Source organism: Quercus lobata, chromosome 4 (assembly GCF_001633185.2).
Source record: "Quercus lobata isolate SW786 chromosome 4, ValleyOak3.0 Primary Assembly, whole genome shotgun sequence".
Classification (NCBI taxonomy): Eukaryota; Viridiplantae; Streptophyta; class Magnoliopsida; order Fagales; family Fagaceae; genus Quercus; species Quercus lobata.
The window spans coordinates 3,669,775-3,688,544 of NC_044907.1; positions in this window are offsets into that span (position 1 = coordinate 3,669,775).

An 18,770-nucleotide genomic window follows, 5' to 3' on the forward strand; every position below is an offset into this window, starting at 1 on the left:
TAACAATATCATTCAATTTAGCATAGAATTCATCAAAAGATTCATTATCAGACATGCTAATGCTTTCAAATTTAGAAGTCAATTGCTGCAATTTATTGATTTTGACAGCCTTTGTGCCTTCATGCATAGTCTGGAGGATATTCCAAGCAGTATGAGCAATCTCAACATTAGAGATTCTCTTAAATTCCTCCATAGAAATAGCATTAAAGATAGCATTCATAGCCTTGCTATTAAACGCAGCTGCTTCTTTTTGAGAAGTTTCCCACTCACTAACAGGAGTAGTGGCCTTCTCCCATCCGTATTCAACAAAGTTCCACACTCTCTCATCAATAGATTTCAGGAATGCTTTCATCCTTACTTTCCAATAAGCATAATTATTCTCATCAAAGTGAGGAGGAATAACTAGAGAGTGTCGTGTTCCATGACTACAAGGGTCAAGGATCAGCTCAGTGATCAAAGGATCAACAACAAAAGAGCAACCCGCTCTGATACCACTTGATAGTTTTTAGACCCCTTAAAACAATTTATTTAACCTAGGTAATTAGCCAAGTTGTTAATTAGTCCAATTAAATAAGTCTAGGTTATCACAATAACAAAGATCAAATCATGTAAAGCAGCGGAAAATAAATAACATAAGATATGATCATCTAGGAAACCAAACCGGTAAAAACCTGGAGAGGATTTGGCCTAGCTATCCTCAAGGTAAACTTGAATCCACTATCTTGAAAGAATCGAAATTCATACAATAAGACTTACAAGCCCCCACGCTCGACTTCTTATTGCTACCAACCAGTAGAACTTACTGACACGACCACGTGCAAGCTTCGAATCCACGGACTCCTTCTTTCTTGGATTCACCACCAGATACAAGCACACCTGCTTGTGTTTTCTTTAAGCTTCAATGGCAGCAACTGAATTGATCATCAAGGTGTAGATAAATCTTCTCCTTGAAAGCCTTAAGTTTGTGTAAAGGAAAGCTTCTCTAGATTTCACAAGAGATTTACACAAACCGCAATATGAGCAGCACTAAAACGTGGCTAGGGTTTGCCTTTTATACTTAGGACCAATAAGAAACCCTAAAAATGTTTTCAAACACCTAGGGCTGAGTTGGAAAATTCTGCAGAAAAAACATTCTGCCCGAGCCTAAGCTTCGATCAATCGAGCCAGGCCGAAAGGCATAATGCTTTCCTGCATTAACTCGATTCCAACTTTACATAAATGCACAACTTTGAGCTAGAAAAAAACACTTCTAAACACATTGTTTTGATCATGGTTTGCCAACAATACAAATTAGAGTTCTAAATACATAAAAACCTAAGTCTTTAGAACCTAACAAATACTATTACAATAAAAGAAATAATCTTATTGGTTAAAATATGGGGGCCCTTTATTTACTTGGGGCCCTAGGCAACCACATGAATTGCTTATAGTATAGAGTTGGCATTGCTAAAGCTACTCTCCCTAGCTCCAAATTCTGGCTCAATCTCTGTATCATCTCATCCATAAACCACATTGTGGGCATTAGCGACAACAAAAAGCTGCAAATGCAAATAATGTTAACACTAGGCTTGGCAAAAATGATGATAAAGTGGATGATGAAATTGTTGTGCAACTAAGACAAAAAAAAAAAAAAAAAAAATCCCAAGGCCCTACCATAGTGTACTCTATGGGTCAAAATGTACAAAACTTTAGCCTAACCCATAAACACGCATCCTTATATCTCTTAGCCTTTCCCCACCAAAATAATAATAACTAGTCGCTAACCCGTGCGATGCACGGGATAGTTAAACAAAATTTATACACATTCACTTTTATTGGTACAATCATTTGAAAATAATTCTAACTAATACACTTAAAAGGGTTAGTAATTTATAGTACTTACCCCCCACTATTAGTATACAGACACCAAGTGCGGTCGTCGTAGCCCTTTGAAAGAACCTTCCCCAATTGGACCCTATAAAAAAAAAAAAAAAACACTCAATTAACAAAATTGATCCAAAAGGGTCTAAAAAGCACACAAAATCAATTCAAAAAACAAAAATATGAGACAAAGTAATTACTTTCCGCTGCCAATGAAATTGTCTTTTGTATTGCTTTTCCAAACTGTAGCACTTATCTCTCTAAGGCCTTCAATTAACAAAAATACAAACTTCTCTTGGAATACCGGAGTATTATGACCATCTATACACACATACACAAAAAACAAAATCAGCATAACTCACTATAACTCTATAGAAGCCTAAAAAATATAAAGAGAAATTAAAGGGGTTGAATTTGATATTTATGTTTAGAGAGAGAGAGTTTGCAGAAACTATGGCTTTATATTTCTTAACTTGAGAGAGGGGTAAGGTTGCTAGGGTTTTATTTCTTAACTTGAGAGAGGGGTAAGGTTGCTAGGGTTTTGAGGTGTTATAATGTTTTTATTTTTATTTTTATTTTTTATTTTTTAAATATTGTGCTGACGTGGAAAATTGTGGTGCTAGCAGAGGCTTCGGTTTTATATATATATATAGATAATAATTTAAAATAAAAATAAGAAAGAAGTCTTAGCTGCAAACAACCAGAGGTCATTCTTCGCGTCTGGTTTGGGTTAATTTGAAAAAATAAGTTTATAAAAGTCAAGATGGTGGGTGGAACCGTGGAAAGACACCATTGACACCAAGTCTTCAATTGTGTAGGCAATCTTATAGGAAATGTTAAGTTATTATAAAATTTATTTATTACAAAAAAAAGATAATTACAGATTGATATATGATAATGAATCTAATTAATTAATGTCATTCAATATGTAGCATGCTTGTGGCTATTTTAACTTAATAACACTTTGTTTGGAGAAAATTCTGTCTTATTTTTGTCACGAAAATGCAGAAAAAGAAAAATTAGATGAGTTGAGACATTTTTGCTTTTTGACAGTGTTAGTTTTTGTTCAATTATATTTCAATGGGTGTTTTGGTTGTTGGGAGCAAGAGAGAATAGCTCTCTTACAACTCAAAGCTTCCGTGATCAACTTTACAGATGAAAATAATTTTACATCTTGGGACTCAAGCAAAAACATTATGAGATCAACCAAAAGTTAAATCCCTTTCATAAAAGTATATCCACAAGGTCATTGGTTCTTTTTTCTTCTCTCAATGTAAGTATTCATTCATCAAAAGAAAAGAAAATATCTTCTTCTGCCTTTTCTATTTAGAAAAGGTTGTCATTGTAGTGGGTGGAAAGACACCACGAAGCAGAGTCTTAGTCTTTGGTCATCTTGTTTCTCACATAGAAAAGAAAAATTAAAAAAAATAAAAGAAGTCTTGGTCATCTCAAATAATGGATGCAACTTTTTTGCTTTAAAAAAAAAAAAAAAAGCATAGATATGATCCGAGAAAGCTCCTTTGTATAGGATGAAGCCAGGTGGGGTCCAAAAGGGCCTGGGCCTTGACCTTAAGGGAAAAGGAAAAAGTATATTCTTCACAAATTTATAATTGGCTTCTTCTTTCAAAAGTCTTGGCCCCCTTTTTCTTATAATTTTACATTGATTTCATTAATAATGTAGTAAGAAATAATAGTATTTTGTGTCTAGTAATGTACTATGTACAAAACAATGTTTTTGTGTCTTTGTTCTTTGTTATTAGTTTATTAATACTAAATTGGATTTTTTTTTTTTTGGATCTTTTTTTCTTTATACTTTGCCTTACTAATTCGAAATTCTGGCTCCATCCTCGCCTCCCTTGCCTACCTTTGTATTAGTAGTGGATGTAGCTTTCCTGCTTGTTGAATGGATTAGACAAAACCTAAGATAGAGAGGAAAACATGAATGAATTAGATAGGAAAAAAACAAATATGTGTTTTTTTTCTTCAATTTTCATTTATTTTTGTCTCTCAAAGATCTAGGAATTTGGTAAATTCCTATAACAAAGTGCAACAACATTATGAAATCAACCAAAATTGAAACCTCTTTTGTGTGAAACTATATCAGCAAGGCCATTAATTGGTTCTTTTAATTTACTTCCCTCAATCAAAGTATTTATTCATCAAAAGAAAATAAATTATCTTCTTGCACCCTTTCTTATTTAGAAAAGATCATCAAGCGGAAAGACACCATGATGCCAACTATGAAGTCTTAGTTTGGTCATCTCAAATAAAGATCGTCAATTGGAAAGACACCATGATGCACAATGAATTTAGAACCAGTAACAACTTAACACCTAAGATTTGATGTAGCACTTCTCAAAAAAAAAAAAAAAAAAATATATATATATATATATATATACAAAAAAATTCACAACATTTTTCATTACAGTTTAGTTGGCAAAGTTTTACTTGTTCTCATTTAGGTCTACCACTAACATTACTTTTTTACTTACCAATATCAATCCATATTTGGTGCCAAATTTTTCATGTAATTAAAATTTCAATTGCTTTAGGATTTGTATTTTGTGGGTTACTTGTAAGTGGGAGAAGAAAAAAAAATTAAGATATAGCCTGATAACTTATTACAGGCCCAAACTTCAATTTGGGCTAGAATTTATTGAAATAAACTAGAATGGCCCGAAATTTTATTCAAGGGAGAAACCCAATTGGCTACATGAATTGAAAGAGCATGCCCAATTAAAGTCAGTCTATCATTTTATAGTATCACATGTTTTTTATTTTAGAAATGATGAACAAGAAATTTATCAATTTGTTTTATTGTTTATTATTCTTTGTTTTTTCTTGGTTCAAAAAAAAAAAAGCTGGTAACTTGGATGATATAAGAATGTTTAAAAACCTATCCAAATTGTAGTGCTTTTGTACACATGTATCGGCTAACACTACCATTGAATAGGTTTGCACATAACTTGATGAGGGAGGAATTTAATTATAAGACAAAAACGACCACGTTTAGTGTGAGATCTAATATTACCTTGCCTTTGTCTAGCACGTTAGTTGATCTAATATTACTCGCAAGGTTTTCAGACCCGGACCGTTCATTGAACCGTAAAAGGGAGAGGTTCAAGGTTTTTAAGGTCGAACCGAGGTCGAACCGGGGTCGAACCATGATGACGTCATAATTAATTTAATAATTATTTTAAATATATATAAAAACATTAAATTAATAAAAAATAGAAAAATTAACTAAATTAGTCTAATTTACTTTCAAGACAGCCAACAGACATACACAAATGCATTCACAGATTTTGCACATCTCAGAAATAGTTACATTAACGAAAATATTCAACAGGTAATAAAGAATTCACATCACTCAATACAAATAGGTTATACAAATTGTCATTGACAACATACTTGTTGAGCTAGCTCCCTAGTTGGTGAAAGCACGAGGCAAAGCGGATTATGCCCCTTCGACATCTTTCCTTTTCGTTTGTTCAACACATGCATAATTGCCGGCACCCCAAATGCCAGTGTCTTACCTAACACACACACACCAAAAAAGAAATCCACAAAATGAATATATGGAAGCAACTCATACCGCTAACAACATATATGGACTAAGATCAGCAACAGGACCAACAATTTCTTCTCACTCGCATCAAATAAAAATTTTGCACACTAATTCATAATCAAGTTTGTAACAAATTTGCACACTAATACAAAAAAATTTGAACACTAATTCATAATTTATTGAAGGATACAAAAATTTATTTTTCAAAAAAAAAAAGAATTATCCAATTTTATGAATGAAAAATAAAATGTAGTAATGGAATTAAAGAAGAAGAAAATGGAAATGACCTTTACTCGAAGAGAGGCAGAGAGTGAGCTACGACGGCTGAGCTGCGATGAGCGTGAGAGAGAGGCTGTGATGAGCGACGGCTAAGCTGCGATGAGCAATGGCTGAGCTGCGATGAGCGTGAGAGAGAGGCAGAGAGTGAGCTGCGATGGCTGAGCTACGATGAGCGACGGTTGAGCTGCGATGAGCGTGAGAGCTGTGATGAGCGTGCGATCTTGGTTGAGCTGCGATCTGGGCTGAGCTGCGACGTCGACAAAAGAGAGAGGCAGAGACGAGAGAGTGGGCTGAGCTGAGCTGCGACGGCGACGTCGACGACAGAGAGAGGTAGAGACGAGAGAGTGATTGAGAGAGTGAGGAAGCGGCAGAGAGTGAGGGATTGAGGGTTTCGTTTAAGGGACTGAGGGTTATTCAATCAGAAAGCCAAACGACGCCGTATTAGGGAAAAAAAAAAGGGACGAAATGGTGCCATTTTAAGCTAAAACAAGGCAGCCCGTTTGAACCGTCGAACCGGTCACGGTTCACAGAACCGGACGGTCGGACCGCGGTCCGGACGGTTCCATGCTTTTTTCACATGGAACGGTTCTTCACCTTAAATGGACCGTAGATGTGAACGGTTCGAGGGTTTTACGGTCCAACCGTACGGTCCGGTCCGGGTTTAAATTCCATGATTACTCGTACTCATTTGGTTTTTTCTCACTTTAATGTTACCATCGTAGGTTTCCTTGTTCTTAGTCATTGTTGTTGCAGCCTCCTTGTGTTTGAAATTCTTGTTCTTAAGAACATTCTTCCCTTTTCTATAACCATGCCATTTTGTTATCTTTTCATAGTATAAACCCCTGAATGTCGTTTGCAGGCTTTATTTAATAATTATAGGTCTGTTTGCATCAGGTAGCAAAAGTCAGATTCGTTTCTTTAGCTTTAAGAAGAAAGAGAAATAACCAGTTTTACTTGTATCCAATACCTTCTTGGAAAGTGTTTCACAGTAAATACTAATCTATATCACTAATGTTATAAACATTTCAATATTTGAGAGATAGCCTAGACCATGGTAGTTGAAGACTTCACATCATTGTATCTTTCCACCCACCACCATAAGAAGTTTTTTTTCTTTTTCTTTTTTTTCCAAAATGTTATTAAATAATTATAATTCAATTTCATTGAAAGAGTAAAATTTGAAGAAATTATCTTATAAAACAGTCTCAAGGGGTGCCCTCTCATATTTGATAATCCCACCTATAAGACCCACATTTTGTAAGATGAACATATCATAACACATTCTCAATTTCTCATTACATAATTTTTTTTCATGCATGGGTCAATCACATTGTGCACCTCCCTCAAAAGTAAAGATAACCTGGATTTTCAACATTTAAAATGACTAGCAAATTTGGCTCTTGTTTCCTCCCAGAAGGCATCTCTCTAGGATCTCATCATTTATGCTGAAAGGGGTTATACTTAATTTCTTACTGTTGCTATGAATGTGATCACTTTTGCGAATAATATGAATGGATAATACGTCAAAGAGGAGTTAAAAAAAGTCGCTTGTTGAACTTATGTCATAATTTTTAATTAGGTAGCTTGTTTTTATTAATTTGGAAAATCCCTTCAATTGTAATCCGTGAGTTCCTAAAATTTTCATGGTATGGAGGATTTTCTTGATCAGAACATGATTTTTAAAACTAGACTACACAAAGAATTAAAAAAAGAAGTGTTTCTCAATATTTTTTTTCTTAGTTTACTAATTGTGTAACTCTCATGGGCATTTATAATGAAATACCGCTAATAGAAAATTCCATCCCATTCTTACTGACACTAGGCTTCCTTTTCTTCACAATTTTCTACTTTTCCATGCTTAAATTTCAATGCAACACTTTATGAAATCATACACATTCAAGTTATGATATCCAGTAACATACAATCTTGAAGACGGCAATTTATTGCCTAGTTAGGACTAAGACGGCAATTGATTTGACAGTAATTCTAACTTGTGCTGCTTCTATTGTGTTTGATTGGGAGAATGAAGAAGGAAGAGAGGATTGATTAATATCCAAGAGTAAAAGTTAACATGATGTTGTATACTTGCCTTTCTCTCACCATAATGACAAGTGCCAACTTAATATGAACTTGCATTCAATTAAAGTATTCCCTACCAAATGCAAATAGTTTTGGTCTAAATCGCATGGATGATGGATGGATTATCCTCAAATGTGAATGAAAAATATTCTTAAATAGAGCGAATGGACCAAAGTAGACTGAAAAGACCAAAGAGACGAAATTGGACCGATGTATATCGAAATGGACCAAATAGACAGAAGTGAACCGAATGGACTATAGTGGACTGGAAGGACTGAATTAGATGGACGTGGACTGTATAGACCCAAATGGACCAAAAGGACTGAATTGGACAGAAGTGGAACAAATGGACCGAATTGGACTGAACTGGACCAAAATGGACCGAAATGTTTTTTTATTGATTTGGAGTACCACGTCAATTGTAGTTCGTGATTAGCTAAAAATTCCTATAGAATGGAGGATTTTCTTTATCCAAACCATGATTTCTAAATTTATACAAAACAAAGAATTAGAAAGTGTGATATTCTCTATTTTTTTTCAAAAGAAAAGGAAATATGCTCACCTCTGTTTACATATTAAACATTTGAATTCTTTCATATCATAACCCAAAATTGTCTCAAAAAAAGAAAGCTAAGAAAACCAGAAGATGGACACATCGAATTCTATTACCAGTTTAGAGATTGCATAAGCAAGCACTTCTTAGAAGACTATTTTTCCCTGCAATCCGTCCAACTTCGGACCCAAGAAGACTATTTCTCTTCCTCTGATTCTAATTTTTGCTAGTTTTCCATAGTTTGGTGTGCTTTATTTTTGCATTGATTCAGTTAGATTCTGAAAATCTTGAGCATAAAACTTATTTTTCAAAATCACATGTGTTTTGCATTCTACATTGATAGGCATGTTTTCTCTCTAACCTTGTTGTTTTTGAGCTGGGATCAAGACGGAGAACTCTTTCACATTTGGTGATCAATATGTGCACTTCAATGTTAGCATTCCAGCATAGGTTTCCTTGTTTTTGATCAAAATCAATAGCATCATACGGGAACTTCTCAATACTTTGTAGCCTCTCATTTGACTACCAGAATCAAAATCTATAGCATCATATGGGAACTTCACTATACTTTGTAGCCTATCATTTGATTAAAATGTGCTTGATTTGGAGAATCCATATATTTTGCATGAATCAAACCCCAAGGCAATGTGAATTAATTGAAGAGTTTGCCAAAGAAGAGCAAGGGGAATATAATTAATAAGTGTGCTACTGTTGGAGCATCTGGGTAAAAGGTAGACCAGAGATGGCTTCATTGTCTGCATTTGTAGCTTTTATTTTGTGTTTATGGAGGTTAATTTCACCTTTGAAATCTAATGCAATATTTTCATGTGCATGCTGTGGCATTTTCTACTATGGAGATCAGATTTTTGAAGACTTCTTCCATCATAGACTTGGCAGTGAAGATGACAAGGTTTGCTTGCTGCTTATGTGCATATCATTTGTTTTTACGTTTTCGATTTGGTTCTTTCAACCTGCATTTCATCATTGATTAATGATCACAGATCAAAGGTATCTCTTGAACTATCCTCCATGGAGGCTGTTCAGGGAAGCACCAAGACAGTGACATTTCAAACTCATTTGCCATGTGAACCTTGTGGTACGGTGGTTTTCATTCACTAATCAAGTGTTTCAAATGATTTTGCAGTTTTATTACTGGTAGATATTTTTCTAGAATTTTGGTTGTTTTGCTCTATTTGGTTGGTAGAGTTAATTTAGTTTCGAGGAAAGGTTCCCTGTTGGATATATATCAATAATTTACTGATGTGATAAAGCAAAAGGAACAATACACAGATTTAAAATTAAATAATAACACAAATTGATATAATAGGCAAAAGTAATAAACAAATACTAAATATAAATAATAAGAAATTTGCAAATAATTGAAGACTCACAAACCGGATGCTTGAAAGGATGAACAATGAGATCAAGTCTTGTGTTTTACACAATCTCCTTAAAGCAGATTTCGCCCCTCACACTTTCACTGTGGTGCTTTGAGACTTATGGACGTCTGCCTCCCAGGATAAAATGATCAAACAGCACGAAGATGAAGCACTCAAGGTCGTGCTCTTCGAACTACTCAATGCCTTTTTCTCTCTCTTTGACACAAAATGAATGAACAAAAATCTCACTAGAAGAGTTTTCTCTGAAAAGTTCTTTTTTCATGAATGAGGGACAATGAAACTATACGTAACTTAAAACTGAAACACTGTTTCAGAGATGATTGTTGTGCACAGACTCTGACTCAATAATAAAATAATAAAATATTATTATTAATTGGATAAATGGGCCTAGTCCACATATGCCTAAAGCCCAACCCAATATTCAGTCCAAAGCTCATATTTTCTATTATTTCCAATGTGGGACTCAAGGATTTTCACCACTTATAATAACATCTTCAAGTGAATATTTTCTTATTCACTCCATGCTATTTTTCCAACAATCCCCCACATGAATAGAAATTGATAAAACACAATGCAAATGACAATGCAGACACATAGAGAGTAGAAGAAAAATTACTGTATCGGGAGAAGTAGCTTGTGGCTTTGAACTTTCCTTTGTGAAAGACTATTGGATATACTAGCTAACCAGTGAACATGATGTCTTGAATTGTTTAGTCGTTTGTGTATACCAAGACAATAGAATTCACATAGCTCATTTTCGGACATTTTTCGATTCTTATAGTTGTGTTCATTTCAGCTTTGAATATATCCTGGTAAATTCATGAAGTGCTCTAAAGAATTTAGCCTTAAAAACTCTCATGGAAGCGGCCCACCTCACACTCATATAGGTGATTCTTATTAAGAGTATCCTGCTATACCCCACTCGGAATTTCAAGATATAAGAATCATTAAAAGCAAAACTTAACCTGAACATCGCTTATAGGCATCACTATTTCATCATAGGAATAGGTGGGAGATATAATCTCCATAGTGATAAAAATTAGTCTCCACAATTCAGTTGTCCCTTTGAACCTAGATCTTGGAATCTCCAGTCAGCTAGGTTGGATTGCCATCCCGAAGACTTTTAAATAATAGGCTTTAACCCCATTCCCCTCGATGAGCAGTTTACTTGCTCTCTACTCAAACTTTTGGTTAACAGATCTGCTATATTCTCTTTTGACTTTATAAAGTCAATGGAAATAATTCCATTAGAGAGCAACTGCCTCACGGTATTATGTCTTCGATGTATATGTCGAGACTTACTATTGTACATATGACTCTGTGCCCTACCAATAGTTGATTTGCTATCACAATGTATACAAATAGAGGGTACAGGTTTCATCCACATTGGCAAATCCTCTAGGAAATGATGAAGCCACTCTACTTCTTCTCCTGCTTTGTCCAATGCGATAAATTCTGATTCCATTGTGGATCTGGCAATGCATGTTTGTTTAGATGACTTCCAAGATACCGCTGCACCACCAAGTGTGAAGACATATCCACTTGTGGATTTGGTATCTTTTGTGTCGGATATCCAATTAGCATCACTATACCCTTCTAGTATAGCTAGATACCGAGTGTATTGCAACCCATAGTTTAGGGTGTATTTCAAATATCTCAAACCCTAACTAATGCCTTCCAGTGGTCTTCCCTTGGATTACTAGTGTATCTACTCAACTTGCTGATAGCATATGCTATATCCGATCTAGTGCAATTCATTATATACATAAGACTGCCTATTATTCTCGAATACTCCAATTGATATATGCCTTGCCCTTTATTCTTAGTTAGATGTAAATTTACATCTACAGGTGTTCTCACTGGACTGTCATCATATTTCTTGAATTTCTCAAGAACTTTCTTAATATAATGTGATTGAGATAAGACAATCCATTAGATTTTCTAGAAATTTTCATTCCTAGTATCACATCTACAACACCTAAATCTTTCATGTCAAACTCACTAGTTAACATTCTCTTGGTAGCTTTAATGATATCATTATTGCTACCTATAATGAGCATATCATCAACATAGAGACACACAATGACATAGCCATTTGCAGCATCTTTAATATACACACATTTGTCACACTCATTGATTCTAAACCCATTTGACATCATTGCATTGTCAAATTTCTCATGTCATTGCTTTGGAGCTTGCTTTAATCCATAAAGAGATTTAACAAGCTTACACACTTTCTTTTCTTGACCAAGAACAATGAACCCCTCTGGTTGTTCCATATAAATTTCCTCATTTAATTCACCATTCAAGAATGCCATTTTTACATCCATTTGATGTATCTCTAGGTTATGCAATGCTGCAATAGCCACCAACATCCGAATGGACGTTATTCTTGTAACAGGTGAATATGTGTCAAAATAATCCACACCTTCCTTTTGTTTGTAATCCTTTACAACAAATCTTGCCTTGTACTTGTCAATAGATCCATCAGCCTTTAATTTCCTCTTGAATATCCATTTATATCCTAGAGGTTTACAACTTGGTGGAAGATCCACTAGTTCCCATGTATGATTTTATAAGATGGATTCAATCTCACTATTGACAGCTTCTTTCCAAAAAGGCACCTCAGGTGTAGAGATAGCTTCCTTGAAGCTCTAAGGTTCATCTTCTAACATATAAGTTAGAAAATCTAGACCAAACGATTTTGACGTTTTAGCCCTCTTACTACGTCTAGGCTCAACCTCATTCCTCTCTTCCATCAACTCTTGATCATGAGAGGTATTAGACGTAGACTCAAAGTTTTTCTTAACAGAACTTGATACTTGTGTGGATTTCTAAGGAAATATTTCTTCAAAAAATACTGCATTCCTTGATTCAATAATGGTATTCACATTCATGTCAGGAACGTCAGATTTATGAATTAGAAACTGATATGCACTGCTATTATGAGCATAACCAATGAAGACACAATCCATTGATTTTGATCCTATCTTTATCCTTTTAGGAATAGGGACAGCCACATTTGCCAAACACCCCCACACCTTTAAGAATTGATAGGAAGGCTTTTTACGTTTCCATAACTCATATGACGTCTTTTTGGTTTTCTTTCTAGGCAATTTATTAAGAATATAATTGGCGGAAAGAATAAGGTGCAGTGGTTTGATGAACAATACCATGCTGTAAACGGAACTCACCAAAAGGTGATTCATATTCCCCACCTCTATCACTCTTTAGAACCTTAATCTTTTTGTTGAGTTGATTCTCAACCTCATTCTTATATTGCATGAATGCCTCAATTGCCTCATCCTTGCTCCTTAGCAACTACACATAACAGTATCTAGTGCAATCATCTATGAAAGTGATGAAATATTTCTTACCACCTCTAGTTTGTATAGATTTCATGTCACATACATCACTATGTATTAAGTCTAGAGGTTCAGTACTTCTTTCAACTGATTTAAAAGTGCTCTAGCCATCTTAGCTTCCACACAAGTTTCACATTTATGACCAAAATCAATTTCAAATTTAGGCAATAAATTTAAATTAATTAGTCTATGTAAAGTATGATAATTAACATGACTCAATCTACCATGCCATATATTAGATGACTCAAGCATGTAAACAGAAGATGCACCCTTATTATTATCAATAACAGTCATTACATTCATCTTAAATAGGCCATTACTCAAATATCCTTTGCCCACATACATTCCACTCTTAAAGAGTGAAAATTTATCAGACTCAAAAACTAACTTGAAACCATTCTTGCTCAACAATGAGCCGGATACAAGGTTCTTTTAAATTTATGGCACATGTAGTACATCTTTCAAAGTAAGAAACCTGCCCGTAGTCATTTTGAGCACAACCTTTCCAATTCCTTCAATCTTTGAGGTTGAGGAATTTCCCATGAAATTTTTTCTTCTATTACCCACAGTATTATATGTAGAAAACATTTTCTTTTTTGAACATACATGGTGAGTAGCCCTAGTGTCCACCCACCATTTCTTGGTATTTTTTCCTACCAAGTTCACTTCAGAAATCACAGCAGAAAAGTTCATGTTGGTTTGAGCCACAACAGGATTCACAACAATTATGTTCGACATTTGTGTTCAACAAAATTCAAACAAATTGTCCGTGAAATCAGCCAAGTTTAAGAAATAAATGCCAAACGTTAATGTGCAAAAAGAAAGTCAAGCCAACTATCACACCGAATTGCAGAAAGAAGCACGCACAGAACAAACAAACTAAACAATTGAGTCTGAACAATCACATATGTAGAATAGACAATACATAGCCAATACAGAAAAAGAGATTAAAGAGCCACGTGAATCACTATATAATCATAAGCATATATAATATTGTATCCAACCAATATTTAAAACACAAAATTGCAGGCATAATCGTACAATAACTGAACAAATGTAAACAAACCCCAGCCAAACAAAGATTCAAGTAAGACAAATATCTTAATATTATATAATATAATTAAAGAAGATGAATAACATTGAAAAAATCAATATCACAATTCACAAGCACCGTCAAACACGTAATCAACTTTTGAAGATCACAAATTAATTTATAATATAAACAAGTAGGTATTCACGCCAAATGATAAACACAAACCCAGTTTTCAAGTTTTTCCCAGTATATAAACAATTGCCGATTAACGTATTTCAATGAACACAGAATTCCTTTCACCGTAAATCACAAGAGTAAATAAAATTTGCTTTAAGATTGTTGGATATATATCAACAATTTACTGATGTGATAAAATAGGAGGAACAATACATAGATTTAAAATTAAATAATAATACAAATTAATATAATAGGCAAAAGTAATAAACAAATACTAAATACAAATAATAAGAAATCTGTGAATAATTGAAGACTCACAGACCAAATGCTTGAAAGGATGAACAATGAGATCAAGTCTTGTATTTTACACAATCTCTTTAAAGCAGATTTCGCCCCTCACATTTTCACTGTAGTGCTTTGAGACTCGTGGACGTTTGCCTCCCACGGTAAAATAATCAAACAGCACGAAGATGAACCACTCAAGGTCGTGCTCTTCGAATTACTCAATGCCTCTTTCTCTCTTTTTGACACAAAATGAATGAACAAAAATCTCACTGGGAGAGTTTTCTCTGAAAAGTCCTTTTTTCATGAATAAGGAACAATGAAACACTGTTTCAGAGATGACTGTTGTGCACAGACTCTGACTCAATAATAAAATATTATTATGAATTGGATAAATGGGCCTAGTTCACACATGCCTAAAGCCCAACCCAATATCTAGCCTAAAGCTCATATTTTCTATTATTTCCAATGTGAAACTCAATGATTTTCACCACTTATAATAACATCTTCAAGTGAATATTTTCTTATTCACTCCATGTTATTTTTCCAACATTCCCAACATAAGATTTTATTCTATACATTTTTATGGAGGATAAAAATTATTTTTCCATTTTTAACTTGAAGTTTTGCTGCCGATCCAGATTTCAATGCGACAGGGCCCATTTATGGTGCAGATTACTTGTCCTCAGTGTCATGGAGAACGTGAAATTGTGCCGGTATGTTGCATCTATCTGAATTTACTCGCAATTATTAACGTAAATCTGAAAGTGATCAATTGAATTGCACTTAAAAAAAAAAGTCATCAATTTAATTGTTTCTCACTTTTATGTGGATGTTTCATAATGTCTCTTTGGAAAATACTGAAGAAATATATGTCTAGTGCAAACAACTATTGAAGCAAGAATCCAATTGTAAACAACAGTAACAGAGAAACTGAGAAGAATAAAAGGATGGAGATAAAGAAGAAGAGTGTGAGAGAAAGAGAGAGCAAAGATTGTAAAACTGAGTAATTCTTGCTTAATTAATTTCAGTGGTATACAAACGTATTTATAGTACAAAGCCCAAGCTTAACTATATAACAACCAGTCCACATTATACGGATCTAATCCGTGATTCAAGGAGTATAGCGCCAAGTCTAACAGTTTCTGAGTTCACAGAGAACGACACCGTTTTAAGACTCAATTACTAACACATATGACATAAGCAATACGGTGCGTTCTGATAAATACATTGTAGCGAGAAACGGTGCGTTTTGCTTCTTAATTCAAATTCTAACGGTAACTCCCAAATTCTATCTTCAACCTCAGGCGCTGCAATCCCTAAAACCAGACTCTTCGTGCTTTGCTTTTTTGAGGACCAAGATATAGGGCAGGGACCCTATATCTTGGTCCTATACATGAATCACAGTGACTTTATTAGGCATTGATATTAAGTGGTTTCTTCACTTCCATTTGTGTTGATTATGTATGATGGTTGGTGCAAAATTTATTATATTTATATCCTAGCTTATTGTTTTGTTTTGTTTTGTTTTTTTTTTTTTTTTTTTTTTTTTTTTTTTTTTTTTTTTTTTTTAATGGTTTGTTATATTAGAGATAAATAGTTCATGGTTTTTCCAAGTATTTAATACCAGTTTTTTTTTTTTTTCGCAGCCTAAGTATATTTGCGAGTCATGCAAAGGGAGCGAGTTGTATTAGGAACGAAGTCAGTCGAGCTTAATATCGTGCCAAGTATTTCTTTTTTCATTTTAGGATTTTTTTAAAAATTATTTTATTGTTATTATTTTTTTTGGCTCTGGTGGTTGCATTGCTAAAATTTCCGTGCTGTTCTCAAGCTATTCTTATCCTAGCTTGGTGTAGAAAAAACTCCTCTGCTACTAAGTCTAATGCATGGTCTTATCAATTCAGGCCTTAAAATTTGTATATGGTTTGTTAGGATATAGTAGAGTGGGGATTTGGGAATGAAATGCATGGGTTTGCAGGCTTTATTTTATAATTACAGGTCTGTTTGCATCAGGTAGCAAAAATCAGATTTCGTTTTTTAAGCTTTAAGAAGAAAAGAAAAATAACCGGTTTTATAGGTTTTGTATATGCTAGTTTTTATAGATGCTTGACTCTCCTCCTTTGCCATTTGCAGGAGTAGATAATGATGAGACCATAAAGGTGAGTAGAAGTGGTGGAGCAGATCCTGATGGAAATCAACCTGGTGATCTTTATATTGTCATTAAGGTAACTATATATATATATATATATATATATATATATTTATATATATATTTGTTTTGTGTGTCCTCATTTGTTTATTTTTAGTGGGTACTTCACTGCTTGGATGCCTTCCCCCCAACCCCTAAACTGTAAAATATCATTTGCTTCTCTGCAGGTTCGCAAAGATCCTGTTTTCCAAAGAGAATGTAGTGCATGGATGTCTTGAACAGTGTGTTGTATGAGATTTTTGAATAAAATAGCCATTGTGTTTAGCGTGAGGAAATATTAATTGCATTCAGGCCTTTGCTGAGAAAAAGCTAAATGCCAAAGATAAAATTATCTTTGACTTTATTCTGAATATTTACACTTTGTTTATTTTAGTATTAACGTTTTCTGAAATATGAGTCATTTTTCAAAGAGCATTTTATGGAAAACTATCTCATTTTCCGATGTTTGGTAAAAACCTTGAAAATGAGCTTGCGAATGTTTTCTTGTGTTTGGTATGCATAAAATTTTTATAACATTTTTGGTATAATTTAAAACATGTGTATTATTTAAACCAACTAATGTAATCAATATAAATGAAAACCAAGAATGAATTTGGTTTTCATACTAAAATTTTGACAATAAATACAATAAAAAATAGTTGTTCAATTTTCATGATCTCTACCAATCATCTTGCTTATATATATGGATAGTAATTCTCATAATTTAAAATAACCATAAGCTCCATTTTAAGTAGTTCAAAATGCCACATAGGCCAAATAGTTTAACCTACAAGATAATCTAGTACAAATAGTTTGATATATACCAAAATGCCAAATTGCTCAAATTGACACACCCAAATTCTAACAAAATGCACCTACATAATCAAAATTGGCTTAAATAGTTGTCAAAGAAGTTCTGCAACCATTGTCTATGAAGCTTGTCATTTTTCAACATTAATGTATATCTTACACTTATTAGATATTGGACTAATGGGCAATTTAGTAATCTGCAATTACGAATTGAATAGAGGTTAAACTTAAATGTTAGACACATGGGAAACTGACCTAGGGATGCATATATATTCTTAACATGTATTTGTGGTTGATTGAATTAACATTTTTGGAGGTCAGCCTATTTTCTATCATGTGGACAGAAACATCTCAAATAGTATATATTTAATGGATGAAAGAAGAGTACCCACAATATACTTCTCACTACGTCTACCAGGACGAAGATTGGAAATGGACTAAAGAGTATGATGATAAAAACGATAAGAACTATCACTTGAAAATGTGGAAGATTATCTTTATAGAAGATTTTCCAGCAAGTTTTTGAGTTTTGTAGATGAATTCCAGGAAGTGACCTATTATGCTGTTTCTTAACACCTTCTTAGTCACCTATTAGCAATTAAGGAAGAAGGTTTAAGGGTCTGTAGGTTGATTATGGTTTCAAAAAGATGGAATATAAAGCTAAAGATAGATGTTCTTAAAGATACATTTCAGGAATTTTCTGGCAGCAGAAAAATTTAGTTACTTTTTGATTTGTTTCTATAATTATTAGATTGCTAAAAGCCGTTAGAGGAATGATAAAAATAATTGAATTACATTTTTTCTGTTAATAAAATCTTTATTACTTATTTAAAAAAAAAAAAAACAAAACTTTTATTTTTTATCTAGTTTTTATTATTTTTTTTTGGGGGGGGGGGGGTTTATTGGATTGCAGGCAATTTTGGGGGGAAGAATCCAAATCCCAACTCTCACAAGAGATGTAGGGGGGAATGTGCAGAATAGTTGTGTAAAGGGGTTATATATAGTTAGTTAGGCAACATTTGAAATAATAAAGGAAAGTAGCATCTCGAGTTTTAAAAACTTGAGTCCAAAAGACTTGCTTTGCGAGTGCTTGGGGACTGAAAATGCCACATAGATCTCGAGTCTTTAAGACTCGAGTTCCATGCAAAAAAATTTTCCCCTATAGTGGCATTTTTA